General features: G+C 40.9%; 1 protein-coding gene across 2 annotated transcripts in view; it reads right to left on the bottom strand.

The window, feature by feature from the left end:
• Positions 1 to 14,680, bottom strand: part of chrm3a (cholinergic receptor, muscarinic 3a) — a 110,981-nt gene that overhangs the window by 3,853 nt on the left and 92,448 nt on the right. The window lies entirely within an intron of this gene.

Consider the following 14,680-nt stretch of genomic DNA (forward strand, 5'->3'; position numbering starts at 1 on the left):
CAGCCTCTTTTATTAGTTAAATTCATCATTCAGACGTAGCGGTTTGAAAATGATTGTTCTGCTTGCAATGACTGTTAAACTAATTCACATTATCATTATCATAATCAATATAGCAATACATACACAGTGTAATAGTACACTTGCTAGTAGAGGAAACAAACAGTTTCTTTTTTGTTGTGCATTTATTGGACCTACTTCCTAAAAAAGTGTGCTTGAAAAAAGGCTATTTAAACGTAAAAGAGCAATGCAATGCTGTTTTCCTTGAAGGAGTGAGAATAAGTAGTAGGGAGTAGACACTACATGCAAAGAATAATGTGTGCTGTTTTAGGAGAATTAGCCCCAACAGAACCCTGCTGGGTCTGCAAATCAACATGTGATTGATTGAAAATACCTTGTTGAAATGTTTTATAAAGCAGTGTCCTGGTATTTGGGTTGGTCTGTGCAATTATCTATAATTTTCACAGTGATTGTATTTGTTTCCACAGCGAGAGAAAAAAGCCAGCTGAATGCCTCCAATATATGGACTGTTAACAGTGATGAGCAAATATTTACTATGCCTTTATGGTCTATTGCCCACTCAAGTATTACTCTGTATCTGACCAATCCATCACTGTCGCTCATGACTGTTTTAAGACTAGAAATGTACCATCTTGATGATTGCTGTTGCTTTGATTTTACTTTCACCATATCACCATATTTTGAACTCTCTACAACTGAGGAAATGCACCGATGTACAGAAAAAGTGTTGAAACCTGTTCTGAAGAGCACACTTGATGCCACAGGGAATGCTATTTGAAGGTGAATGCTGCACCTGTGCTTTGACAGAATCTTAGCCCTCCCTCTGTGCCTCTAAAGAACACCAGTAGCCACCAGCGACACAGCAATCCGCTCTCACCACGAGACCCGCTCTCACCACGAGACCCCCTCTCCTATAGATGTCTATCCCCATAGTAAAACAGCATACACAAACAATATACAAACTGTTCATGAGTGACAGGGATGTGCAAAACAGAAAGTCCTCATTATAAAACGATACATTAGCGCCAAAGCTCAAAGATGGAAATGCAAATGCACAGGGCACCAAGAAGGAACACTAAAAACAAATGTCTAAGAGCAAATAAGAAATGCAGTGTTTATGTGTTTGAAAGCAGCACGTTTTATTTTCAAATGTTTACAAAGTAAATTTGACCAAACACCTCTCTGTGCATTGTTGCTAATGGGTGTTAAACATACTTCAAATGGCTTATGGGTAAAAACGTGTCTGTGTGAAGATAAGAACTAAAAGAAAGTCACAAAATCAAGCTTTTATGTTTTACCTCGAGTTTCTGTAAACACAAACTGAATTAGAAAAACAAAGTATAGCTATATTTCTCCCAAACCACAAATCCAGTTTACTTGTGTCCAGCGACTGGACTCGTGAAGTGTTTCACTTTGGATGTGAGCCAGATGTCAGACTGAGTGAATGTGGGTCTCTTTCTTCCTTTGACAGCTCCAGAGAGGCTAAATCTACCCAGATAAGCCAGGTAAGCCCCTGGCTGTGAAGAATCCCTCTATAAAATACAATGGCTGGACTATATGTGAAGTATGCATGTATGGTAAGCTGGCTGTATGTATTTGAGAATGTTTTATTCATGCACACTTCCCATGCACTACACAGTGCCACAGCAAACATTTACACACAGAACAATCGAGCCTTGCTCATGCTCCAAATTTGAATTTTGATCTCCAAATTTACATTTGTAAATCCTGAGGCGACTAAACCTGACACACTGTGTGGCAGAGATAGTCTCTAAATTGTTTATTTACCTGAAATTTGAACTGACAAAAGTTTGCCAGATAAAAGATTGCTTCCTTGAGCAATATGGTTGGCGCAGCCAGCCCTCTGATAAACAGCTGTTTGGGCACTACTACAGCCGTTCCAGTGACTTTGTTTCTACAAAGCAAGTCCAACTCTCAGACACGTCAGCAGGACTCCGATCGATACTCATTTACTGTGCAGCAATGCAATGTTCTGTGACATTTTGAGGCGTTTGTCCCAGCAGGTTCGTTGGTACAATCCAGGCCTCGAAGATCCTGGGATCCATCAGAATGGCTCAGTGACTAATATCTCATTTATTTCTATTTATTATTTTTACCGGACCATGTGGATACAGTTAAGTCACATTGATAGGTTTCTTAAAGACACATTGGTTACTAAGGCAAGCTAGTAACCAACTTGTCCCTCCAGCTTTTTGCATTGAGGACATATCAGTGCCGTTTCCTCTTTTTTAATTGCTCTCAGTTTGTTGCTTCATAAATATTCATGCATTCAAATAAGACTCAGGAACTTTTCAGCACTAACCATGTATAAAATTCTTACAAACTGCAGTTTAAGGATGTAAACTAGGGCGGGAGAAACAATTCATACATGAGAGATGCACCAACAAAATAGCACTCTGGCCAAAATAAACAGATTCAATCACTTTGCAAAGATCTGGACAGAGCTACTACAGAATGGCTGATTGGAGCAGACTGGTGTTGCCCGGTGCTGACAATAGTGAGAAGGGAAATGTGGGCTGTTAGTCATCCAGCAGATACAAGTCTGCACAATCAGTGTCTGGCCACACTCTTCTATGTTAATGAGAGAGATCAGGAAGGCTGCATAAGCGTGGAAACGATACTTAATGTAAAACTCATTTATAAGACATTTGCTAAAAAATGATTGTATAGTGTAATATAATTGTGTCTCTGAGGAAGTGTCACACTTCCACAAACATGACATCATGCATCAAGAGGCACCACTACATGTGACGACATGATTTTATGTGTTGAGAGCATTGTTGCCTGCATGTATCAGAGCATGTTGATACTCAGACAACACAAAGGACTCGATACATGATCCGGGTATAACATGCATTCCAGGTCATATATTGTGCTGAGTGTTAAAGCGAACAAGTGTGTTTCAAGGTGAAATGTGATCACGTCAGCATTGGTACAACAAGCTCGCTGCGCTGATCGATTACTCTCCTATTGAGTGAAAAGCCTTGTGGGTGAAGCAGGGGCCGGGACAGACCAACTTTGACCTACAAGTTTTATCTTGCTTTTGGAAATACGACACTGCGGGGTGACGTAAGATTAAGTGTACAACCAAAGTGACATATGCTAAAGATAGCCTCAGATGAAAGAGGGATCAATATGAGGCCAATCTATACAAAGCACACGTTTAAATAAAGAAAATCCGATAGAGGATGCTGACATGTGAAACTGCACTGTCTATATGTACACACAGTTATTAACAGGGCAAGGACATTTGATAGTTAGAAATATCAAATGTCATACATTATCTTAAAACACTACAGTAGTTACACCACTGTACATTCACTCCCCATGTTCAGTTAGGGGCAGAAATGTAGTTCTTATTCTGTATAATGGTCTCTCATTTTATTACACTTATTCATAATAGTTATACAAGAAGAGTTGGTAAAGTGCACACAACAACAGTATCAAGAAGGCTAGAGAAGGATTCTAACGTAATAATGCTAAAGCTATAAAAAAAAAAGCTCAAGTGAATGTGGATTTCACTATTTACGAGAAGGCACACTCTACCTCAACCCCTCACAAAATTCTGCACTGTTATATAGGAATTGTGGGGCAAGGTGGGAATAGAAATGTCTTTTTTGCCCTGCTCTGCCTCCTAAACTCACCACCCCCCTGTTATAGTAATTATGTTCGGCAAAACACGACCTTAAAAGACCTCACCTGGGCCATTATCAAGCGCCCCATAATTGCCGTACAACATATATCTCCATTGAGATAATGGCGGTTGCAAACAGGAAAGGTGCCTTTTTGATTGCACTAATGTCTGTCAAAGATAGAAATACATTTTTATCTGAACCTTTATTAATTATTACTTATTATTTTAAGTTTTAATGCAGCATTTCCAAAGTCATTTTGTCTACCTCAAATGTTGTTTTGTTTTTAATATCAGACTAAGTGTCACTTACAAATGTAAGTCATAGTGCCAATTGCTCCCTACACAGTACAAACCTACCAGACTATGACTGAAATCACCATATATCTTACATGATATTAAACTGTAGCGAATGACTTCAACACATATGTATGTGGGAATTGTATATATGACGCCACCTGACCTTAAGGCCGTGACAGCATAATGTAAAGGTTTCTGTTCAATTAAGACTTCGCTAAAACCCTCTCCACAAGAAAAGTCTATTTAAAGCCTTAGTGTGAATGGAAATTTTCCCCTTTCACTGACAGGCAGTCCCAGCGGCACTGTGAGATCAACTGAAGCGGGCACTTATTTCTTTGGCATCAGTTCATAGCTTTTAATATTCAAGCATAATGAATTAATTGTTGTTTTATAGATTGTTTGCCATCCGCTTTCAAAAATGCATTCAATTTTAGCAGAGCGTGCTATAATTCATCTTATACAACTCATAAGACTTCACTTAACCCCACTCATCCATTTGTCCTTGTTTAGATTCCAAAAGCTGTAAAACACTCCTTTTTATGTACACATAACTTTATACCTTGAACTTCATAAATAACCCTTTAGGAATTATGGCTGGATTAAGCGGTTTACAGTTTGCCAAGGATGAGTTCAATCTTTCTCAAGCTGCTGAAGATGGGGCTCGTGCCAGAAAGCGGTGGCAGGGGTTGCAAAAGCGGCATAAGGCCATCTGTCAGGTACTCAGCGATGACAACAAGCGGAGCGAGTGCCCACTTGGCAGAGGGACTGTTTGGAGGGAAAGGTGGAGAAGTTTTTAATGAGAAGTAAATCCTTTGTCTATTATAATGTCGAGTCCAATAAATAAACAACTGCAGATGGTAAACATGATGAGAAAATATGGCCGATTATTATCATTATTTTTATTTGAAAACATTTTGAATAGTGTAACTTTTTGAATAACTCCATACAATATTGAGCAGCACAATGTTACATGTCACAGTCCGTTATTGATATTGGGATGACATTTTGTTTGTTGCAATTATTCAGGCTTCGGAACGACCAGAGGAGTGGTGTGATTGTAAACCAAAACACATCTTTCGCCAAGAAATATCGGCCTCTTGTGCTTGCGAGATTCTTGGTAAAAATATTTCATAGCTTGAGTTGGACGCATGATGTTTGTGTTATCTTTGCGAGAACAACATGTAAAAAGCAAGATGCCTCAAAGGAAGCTGCGCTCAGAGCCCGAGTGTTAGAAGATGTTTGTACTTCAAAAGGAGAAGCTGTGGAGGAGGAGGAGGTAGAGCAGATGCTGCCTCCACCATGAGGCCTTCTCCATTCTGTGTACGAGCGTCTTCACCATCGTCTCAACCCCACACTGGAGTTAGAACAGAGCAGAACACCAGGGGTTACAGCACATGCTCTCAAACGCTTTATATGTTGAGCTACTTTGATGATCTGGCTGCTGGATCTATGTAAAACTTAACGTACATACTGTTAACACTTGTACAGTTGGATTTTAGTTCACTATAGCAAAATGTACTATGTCTTTTGTCTTAACTGAGCACATTTTCTCCAGTTCAGCTTTACCCAAATCTAAAAACTTCTGGACGGGAGCGTACAGTCTATAAGCTAAGTGTAAAGGCTCATTTGAAAGACCTACAAAACTGATCGTGATTTTTATTAGTGCCCCGTTTTTGTCTCTTTTTCCTGCTTTTTTGACACTTTATTGTTGCTTTTCCGGCATGTTTTGGTTGCTCTTTTGGCGCTTTTTTGTTGTTGCTTTTTCATCCCTTTTTCATCGTGTTTTTGTTGCTTGTTTATTGTGTTTTTGTCGCTAAGAGCTTAACAAAAGTGGGGAAAAAATAGGAACACATTTCTAATTAGCTTGTGATGTTTAAAAATACAATTCAGTTATTCCTATATTAAATTAGTGACGTGCATTATTAGTCTGCCATCGTCATAAAATAGCACAGTCACTGCACAATCCACTGGCCCAGTGCATCATATGTTTGATAATCACAGAAAACCCGAGAGCTTGTGTATTTGTCCTGCCACCAGAGTTTCGCTCCCAAATTTGAAGAAGCCACATTTAAACAAGAGGGACATGTCCATCTGCTAGGTCTGTGCTCATAACTTTATCCCAACAGCTGTCCCCCTCCCCAACCCCCGGAACAAGCTGTCCCTGTGAGGCCCAGCACGAATCTACTGTACCCTGCTTGTCCTGATCCAACATGTACGAGTCACCTTGCACTTGCGCGTGTTTCTTTACCAGGTACGGACTTAGATAAGCTTAGCCATACCTGTCATTTGTGAAGTACCACTGTGTACAGGGCACACTGTAACAGACAAGCTGACTGCTCAACCACTGCTTATCACACAGGCGCACGAGTGCCCAGAACAAACAGAGAAGGACGTGTGAAGAGATACTACAGCGGCGTGTGCTTCTCAATGGATTCTCGATAGAGTCACAAGATAGGCTACAACATGGCTGAGATGCGACAAAGAGTCCTCAGAGGAAATGCTAAGAAATCTTATTGAATGGCTTTTGAAATCGCAATCCTCTTCAGGACCTATTTTCAGTCATTGGTTACGTGCTCTGATTGCCTTTTTTTGCCTTTACTGACTACGTTTTATTTCGGCTCTGCTTGTTGTGATGTGCTCCACAGGACTGAAGACCACATTTAAATAAATAAAATAAAATTTACATCTGTTCAGTGTGTAAATACTCAAGCAGTCGAGACAAGAGGCAATCACAAGGGCGTATGCAAAGTCTTATAAAGATTGATTGAGTACTTTATCTCACTAGGCACAAAGAAAGTTTGTTTACCTCAGGTGCTTTCTCATGGTGTTGTAAATAAAATATGGCAGTGTGAGTTTAGTATTGGAGTATGAATCTTAAAGCTGCCTTAAGAGATGTCTTATTGAATTTTTTTCATCAGTAGGTGGAGTAGTGAACCCTGCTCTGCTACACCAAAACCCCCTCCCCTCACCTGGCTTTCCCCCGTCACCCACGCCCCTCACGCCCCTCACTCCCCTCCACACTTTACAAGCTGCTCTGATTTCATGCAATGAGATATGGAAATCTCATTAATCTTGTGTGAAACACACATTTATCAGCATAAATAAGATATGTAGCAAAGTAAACATTTTGAGCCTTCAATTATTTGCTAAACTGCAACTTTCATGAAGTCTCTCTTTTTTTTTGTCATGTAGAACATAATACTTCCATTTAGAACAGTGTTTACAGTGCAGAACGTTTTGTTCCTCGCAACCTTTGAACACCTCAGCCTCTCCTCCGGTGCTGTTTTGCTTTGTGATCATAAGGAGGAAAAAGGTCTGACAGCTCCCTGTAGATATTAGATTAATAAACAAACGGACATTTCACGAGGATTTCAGCTGCATAAGAGCAGGTCGGTCAGACTTTTGTCAGTCTACGATTTTTTTGTAAACTTCTGTCATAATGCTAAACTGTTAGCCGCTAATTGTTGCTGCGTCTTCTGCTTCAAACATTTGCCATCTCTTGTTCACATGTTTGTGTTTACCTGGTGCGGGGGGGCATGTGGGGGTGAGGCGTGTGTTGGAGGATGTGCTGTCACATGGTGGCGCATCTGGCGGCGCTTGTTGGGAATGCAACGGTGCCGTACCAGCAAAACAGGATTGCTTAGAGTAGCTTTAAAGGATCTGTATCATGCTATTTTAGCCATTCCAAAGTAAAGTACAGGCATTTATATGATATATTGTACCACTACCACTATGGAGCACTCATACCTGGAATGTCACTACTCAGTTGTTTTCCAAGAGAGGGCGGAGCAGCTGCTCAGAGAGCAGGATTCAGGAGGATTGCTGAGAACTGCGTGAATGAAGCCAAAAACCACTCTGGGGGTGTTTTTGATAAGGAAAAAGCATAACAACATGGCCAAAAGCTCCAAAAAGCTGATTTTGCATGATATAGCCCGTTTAAGGGAAAGTATTTTTTTGTTTTGTTTTTTCATAGTCTATCAAACCCCAACCCCAAGAGCAACAACAGGGACATGCGTGCTCCTTCCCAATCTCCAAACATTCCTATAGGAGTGATTTACGCTTTGACAGTAGCACATTTGGCAGCAGGTTGGGTAGAAGGATAAATTTAAACCATACAAACAACACAAATGGTGTTGTTTCAGCTGCTGCTGTCTCTTTGCTTTATCTGTGCTGACGCTTGGAAACCGTGTAACTGGATGACGACATTTTGAATGTTGAAAATACGGTGCTACTACATTATCCTGTAAACAGAGTTGAGTAAAAAGTGAGTACACCGTGTGGAATTTCTTACATTTCTGCCTAAATTGGTCATAAAATGTGGTCTGGTCTTTATTAAAATCACAAGAATGAGTAAACAGTGTGTGCTTGAACTAATACCACCCAAACATTTACATTTTATCATATTTGTATTGGCTAACATTCACAGGAGAGGGAGAAATAAGTACGTGAACCCAGGAATCCCGCTGAACTGCAGCAGTTTTGTAAAGAGGAACTCCACCAAACTCTGCTAGACTATAGGGTTACTGCTTACGACTTACAATAGAAGTGCAGAAAATAACCCTTCCTTACTGCAAAGTTAGTTTCAAAGTCTATGGAAGTATATTGATTTTAGTGCCATATGATTATTGTATATTACGTATGGAAAGAGCTGTAGGCGAACGTCTTGGCCTGTCCAGCGTAGTAAAAGGAGCAGTGCTTGAGCCTATACATTGAAGAAGTCTGGTCAGGCGGTTAATGCCAGGAAGCAGTGCGGCGTAATTATTCGGCTCTAACCTTGTTTATTCTGCTTTATGACCACGGGCAGCCAGGAGCTCTCTCTGTCTTTTATTGAGGCAGTCAGGATTCTTTTTTTTCTTTTTCTTTCCAGCAAGCCAGATTACTCCTGCAGTGCATTTTGAGTTTTACACTGGCACCAGGAGCTCCAAACAGATGTGACAGCAGCTTATGCCGAAAAAAAAACAACAACAACAATGGAAAGGAAGAGAAAAGTAAGCTGTGAGAGGTTAAGCAGTTTGCCTGAGATAGTTTCACATGCAGGGGCACTGGCAAGGCGTGATATAAGGAAAGATTATGGTGGATTTTAAGTGCGGGTGAAAAAAAGGACAGGACAGGGACAGGACAGTCTGGTTTGGGCTGGTGTAAACAGTAATGTCACCGTTATTCAATGCCCCCAATGTGAACAGTTGGTAAACAGTCTTGTGAGATAAGCACTGTGCTGGTGATGTAATGCTTGTCATAGAGATACAGTTTACTTTTTACATTTACAAGTTGGTCACATAATAATGGGGGTCATGAATATACATATATATATAAACATATTTAAAATCAAATAGCGTGGTTGAGGAGCTTTTTATGCCAACATTTTAAGGTTCTGGTCCGGACAGGTTGACGTTTGCTTGTTCATGACCTCTGCACTTGGGAAACTAAATTCTGGAAGCGGTCACTACAGTTTTTCAATCTACACGGAATGTAAAACTTACCAAACGTTTGTTCACATTCAGGTAAACCCCTTTGTCTGCATGTCCTGCACCTACTTATCACACGACGGCACACCACTGATTTCTTGCAACTCTTACCAAGTGATGCTTTATGAAAACACACTTGAGATTGACATCGCTGGCCCGGAAATCACAACCCACCAGAGCAGGTGAGAAAGAAGACAGCCGAGCGCGATTGGAGAGGAATAAAGACGTAGGATAGAGAGGTGAAGGTGACGCGGTAGACGTTTGAAATAGCTGAGTAAGCGCGGGCGTTAAAGTAAGTTTGAGTGAAAGGCTCAATTATAAAGAGCACTAATTAGTTTGGTGGAGGCAAAAGACGGGACATAATGGAGACAGCATTTTCTTTTTATATCACGGTTGATGAAATTTCAGCATATCCAATTTTGCATATGTAAACAGTAACATAGCCCCCCTCTTAGCGTTAACGTTAGCAGAATATGAAAAGTGTAAGCGGTATCAAGTAAGAAATCTAACAAAGTTCATGTCAGTGTTAACATTAGTGAAACATTTGTATTCAAGCTACGCACTATTACAAAAGTAAAACAGAAAAGAGTCTATGTTAAAATACATTCATGTGTCACACACTGACAGCAAACAAAATAATTTGCCTGAACCCGGCATAGAGCGGTTTGCCAAATTGCTTGCTTTTTTTCCACACTTTAACGCCGCATAAATATTTTACCGCAATACAAAAGGGATGACGCAATATTAGGCAATATAATGCAATACAATTCTGAAGGACACCATCTTGAATATGCACTACCACTAACATCTTAAAATATCCATAAGAGGAAGGAAGTACTGCTTACACTTTACAATAAATACGGTATGTTATCTAATGTGATGTGTATTTGTGTTCCTTCAACCTTTAACACAAAGCCCTTGGAAGCAAGTCAAACTATTGATTACCTCTTTGACATTTGAAGAAGACAATCATAAGATGGATCTAAAATAGCCGGAGCATTACGTTGCACTAAAGCGTGACGGCTGCCTCTCAATAGCCATGAAATGAGTTCAATTGCCTTTCAAAGACACAACCACTCAGGTGCCTTCTGTACCCTCATATTACCGTTTACGATGTCATTAAGAAGACATTAGATGTGAGAGACTATTCCGCTGGACTAAAAAATACTAGTAACACGCTACATACTAACAAGGACAGCACTGATTCTTGATCACTTCCCGGTGTTGCAGTAGGAACAATGTGTCTGGTAAAGTTAGTCTCTCTAAACACATTCATAGTCAAAAGCAATAGGGTTCATCTTCATTTTTGTGCTTATCAATTACTAAAATAAAGAAAAAAACGTTGTAAATGTCTTTATATGATTAATTGAGTATTTACGAAAGGTTTGCAGATCTTAACCAATGGCATGCTGTAAAGGCCAGCAAAATCTTCTCTGCCAGTCTAACAATTTTATAATAACACAAATGTATTTGGCAAATACAGCACAACATAATCGGACCCTCAAGCCAACTAGAAGCCTGGGTTCACATGTCCCCAAGGCCTTGTAGAACGCATCTCATTGGACTAATTCGCTGTCAATCAACCACACAATGACAGCCAGCGAGCTGTGTTTTGAAATGGAGGCGCCTAGCTAAAACAGCCAATACATCTTTTGTTTTTATCCTTGAATGGCTGGTCTTTGGTGTGATCATCGAAATTTGTTTTATTGCGGATATGTTTGGCATCCCTATCTGTATTATTATAATTTGTTTAAACTTTGTTTGGAATGGCCTGTACCTGGATCATTGTGTGACCCAGTACAGGGGCTTTTCCACGCCACTGTTTAAGCATGTGCTTAACAGTGTATAGCTATAAAGTGCCGCCAAAATGATATATTTAGTAAACTACTGTATGACAGGAAATGGCAGATTGTTTTGAGCAGGAATCACTATCAACCGAATAATGTTCTCGAAGGCAACCCACACTGCTATTGCTTGTATTAAAAAGTTCAACGACTTTTTGTGATTTTGTTATATTGAAAAGAAAATAAAGTTTGCCATATATTTCTTTAAGCTCTAAGTCGTATGGAAGTTCTTAAGCCATCATCTGTGCTGGGTTACTTTACTGTTTACTGTCATTTTACTGCCACCACAAGAGGCTTCTTCATAACCAATACCGTAGCAGGAGGCTGAATATCAATTTTGTAGTGAGGGATTTACCACTAACAAGTTAAATCCCTTCCTTCTACAGTGGATGAGCATTCATCCTGCTGACAAAGCTTTGTGAGCTAAAACAGCCCAGTACAGAAGACGGCCAAGTACTTTTGTCGAGAATTACATTTTAACAGCCACAGGCGCAAAAACGCTACTGACCAGAGCAGGGGTTAGTGGGAATTGTTTCGCACACGCACACACATTTCCTCACCTCTGTGGTAGGTCTCTCTGGCAGCCGCGGGAAAGAGCTGCTGCTGGGACTCTTTAAGATATGACACTCTCCCCCGCTTAGATATGTCTGTGAAGTGTATGTCTGTGTGAGGGGGCAAGACATGAGGAGAAATACAGAGGTGAAATAGAGACAGGTCCAGAAGTGTGTAGGAATAATGTCAACACAGCCACTTAAAGTTGACCGAGGCTAGCCTTTCAGTCATTCTCTCTGTGAATCTGAACTTGGAGGAGGTCCAAGGGGCAATTATGTCATAAAAATAAGGTGGAAGTAAAAGGAAAAGTGCCAAAAATAATTATACTACTTTAATTACTACTATGTTATAATTGTGCTTAACATTGTGACTTAAAACAGAAACTGGACTGATGTTTAGAGACACCACCGTTTCCACAGTAAACGCTTAGACTGACGCAAAATGATAGTAAAAAATAGCAACTTGACTTGTTGGACGTGATCTTGAGTAAACCCTGTGAGCCATTCAAAACAAAACAAAATTCCGGTCGTAGAACTTGGACGTCGCCGAGAACAGAAGGCGCTTAACCATTAAATTTTGCCCGGTGACAGCTCATTCCTAACAGTCCCCGAACAGTATCCAAACTACGATGTCGTTCCGTGCGAGGCCGAACACAGGTCTCACCCTCCTCACTTCCACTCCCAATGCTACTCCACACACACATGTAAGTGATACTGTATTGCAATCAATCCTTAAATGGAAGTGCGAGCATCTGCCTATTGGAGTGGACGGACAGCGGGCCCTGTGTAAACACGCCGGAGCGGGAAGAAGGAGAGGGGTCTTTGAAGGGCGCAGGGGGTAGGGAGGATGTTGGAGGGTGCTTGGAATGCATGAGGAGATGGAAGCGCAGACACTTGCCGGGGCTCTCTTGAGCGCGAGCGAGTCATCTGGGTAGTGAGGTATTACCAGAAGGGGGATGCATGAGACGCTACACTGCTGTGGGCCTGTTGTGTCACATGATAAAGAGCATGTCCAGAGTGAGCATGTGGCCTCTGTCACTGGCAAAGTACGGGAACAAAGAGCAGAGAGTTTCACTGCTATGGCTCGTAAATCACTAGAGCGCTGGACGTTTTGGAACGGAGCCAATTCAACACTCACACTACAATGTGTTTTCTCTTTTAGATATTGCGTCTGAAGACCGGTGTAAAAAGCTTGTGGTTCTTTAGTTTAATTATGTTTTTACAAACGCGATACCAAGCAGCACAAGGCTGGAACTAAAAAAAAGATAGGCTACTAGAATTGTTATCAAACCTGAATACATTTTGAGTTACTTTGACTTTTACACATTTTAAAAATGCATCGACATAAAAAAAAAAGAGCGTGAGAAATGGTTCAGTTTACAAAGGGGGAAAGTGAAGAAAAATAGTTCTCACATATCAATCTAATGTATGATACTAGCTTATGCGATGAAAGTGGACATTATTAAGCTGTTTTATTCCAGATAATAAACTACGGTGGCCAAAATGTGTGTCATATTTCAGTATCTGGAGGTCCCTGTTTATTTTTCATTAATGGGTAACCAGCTGTGGACACAGTCTGTCCTTGACGTTCTGACTTGAAGTACTTTCTGTTGTTATCAGGTGTGACCCACTGACCTTTTTCAATAAGAATGAAAGTGGATTTCCTCTCAGCTGTAATGGCGCTGCATACCATCTGCTTATGCATATAGTTACATACTATAAGTGCACTCTGATTACTAATTTTTCAACACTAGTGCATTATGCTTTCTTCAGTGTACACCTGTATATGTCAAGGCTGATTGGAGTTAATCCCAGTAACTTCAGGCCTTAGGTGTGAGAAAGCCTGGACTAGTCAGCCCATAGAAGCATGTCTTTGAACAGCGCAAACTAATGTATTATGATGTACAAAGCAAAGGACTTTGGAGTCACGACGTTATAAATCATCATATTGTTATTGCCTATGGTTCTAGCTCAATCTAATGCTGTGTTTTGTTTGAACATTCTTACATGTACAGTTACACAAGCCATGCCCATATGGACTCTTATATAAACAACAGAACACACTCGCCAGCGCTGACTCCTCTCCAATACTGTCCCTGTCTCTTTTTAGCAGGCGCACCAGCCTTCGCCAAAACTTAAAGACTTTAACAGCGCGCTCCAAGCTTCTTCATAATACAGATCCCTCTTTGACAGTCCAAACACTTCTTGCTGGCGGATGTGGACGACAGCAGCTTATCCAGTTAACAAATATCGCACACACAAAGACAATCTCTCAGCTGCTCCTCTGTCTCATTCACCCAAACACCCCCCCCCCCCCTTCAGTTCCCCGTCTGGCCGACTGATGCTAACATATTAACAGTGGTCGTCAGGGGGCGTATCCTGTTTCGTCCAATCAAATCAAGCCGGGTGACGTGACGGTACCTGGCACGGCATCGCCTGAAATAGGTTTTTCAAATTTGATTCTGTAAATTCACCGGGGGAAACGGCGGGCGGTCTCATCTGTCTTTCTCGATATCAAAAGCCTATTTTCTGATTACCGCCGCAGATAGGGCTGACCCTGATGTGTAGATGGGTGCAGACAGATATGATGGGAATGGGAAGGATATGCTCTCACCATTGTGGGTCTAGTCAGTGGGTGGGCAGAAGGGGCTCGTTCACGCTGCAAACAATGGGAGCGATGTGCTGATCTAATCTCACCTCTAATTACAGCACTGCCGTAGAAATCAAACAACATTTTTACAAGACACATTGAATGAAAGTGTCTCTTTTCTGACCTGGGGCACCAAAATGGCTTCAGCAGTGGTTCGGAGGTGATATCAGGCCAACATCGTCATGATTTTTATTCTCACT

Source organism: Gobius niger (genome assembly GCF_951799975.1).
Source record: "Gobius niger genome assembly, chromosome: 7".
Taxonomy (NCBI): Eukaryota; Metazoa; Chordata; class Actinopteri; order Gobiiformes; family Gobiidae; genus Gobius; species Gobius niger.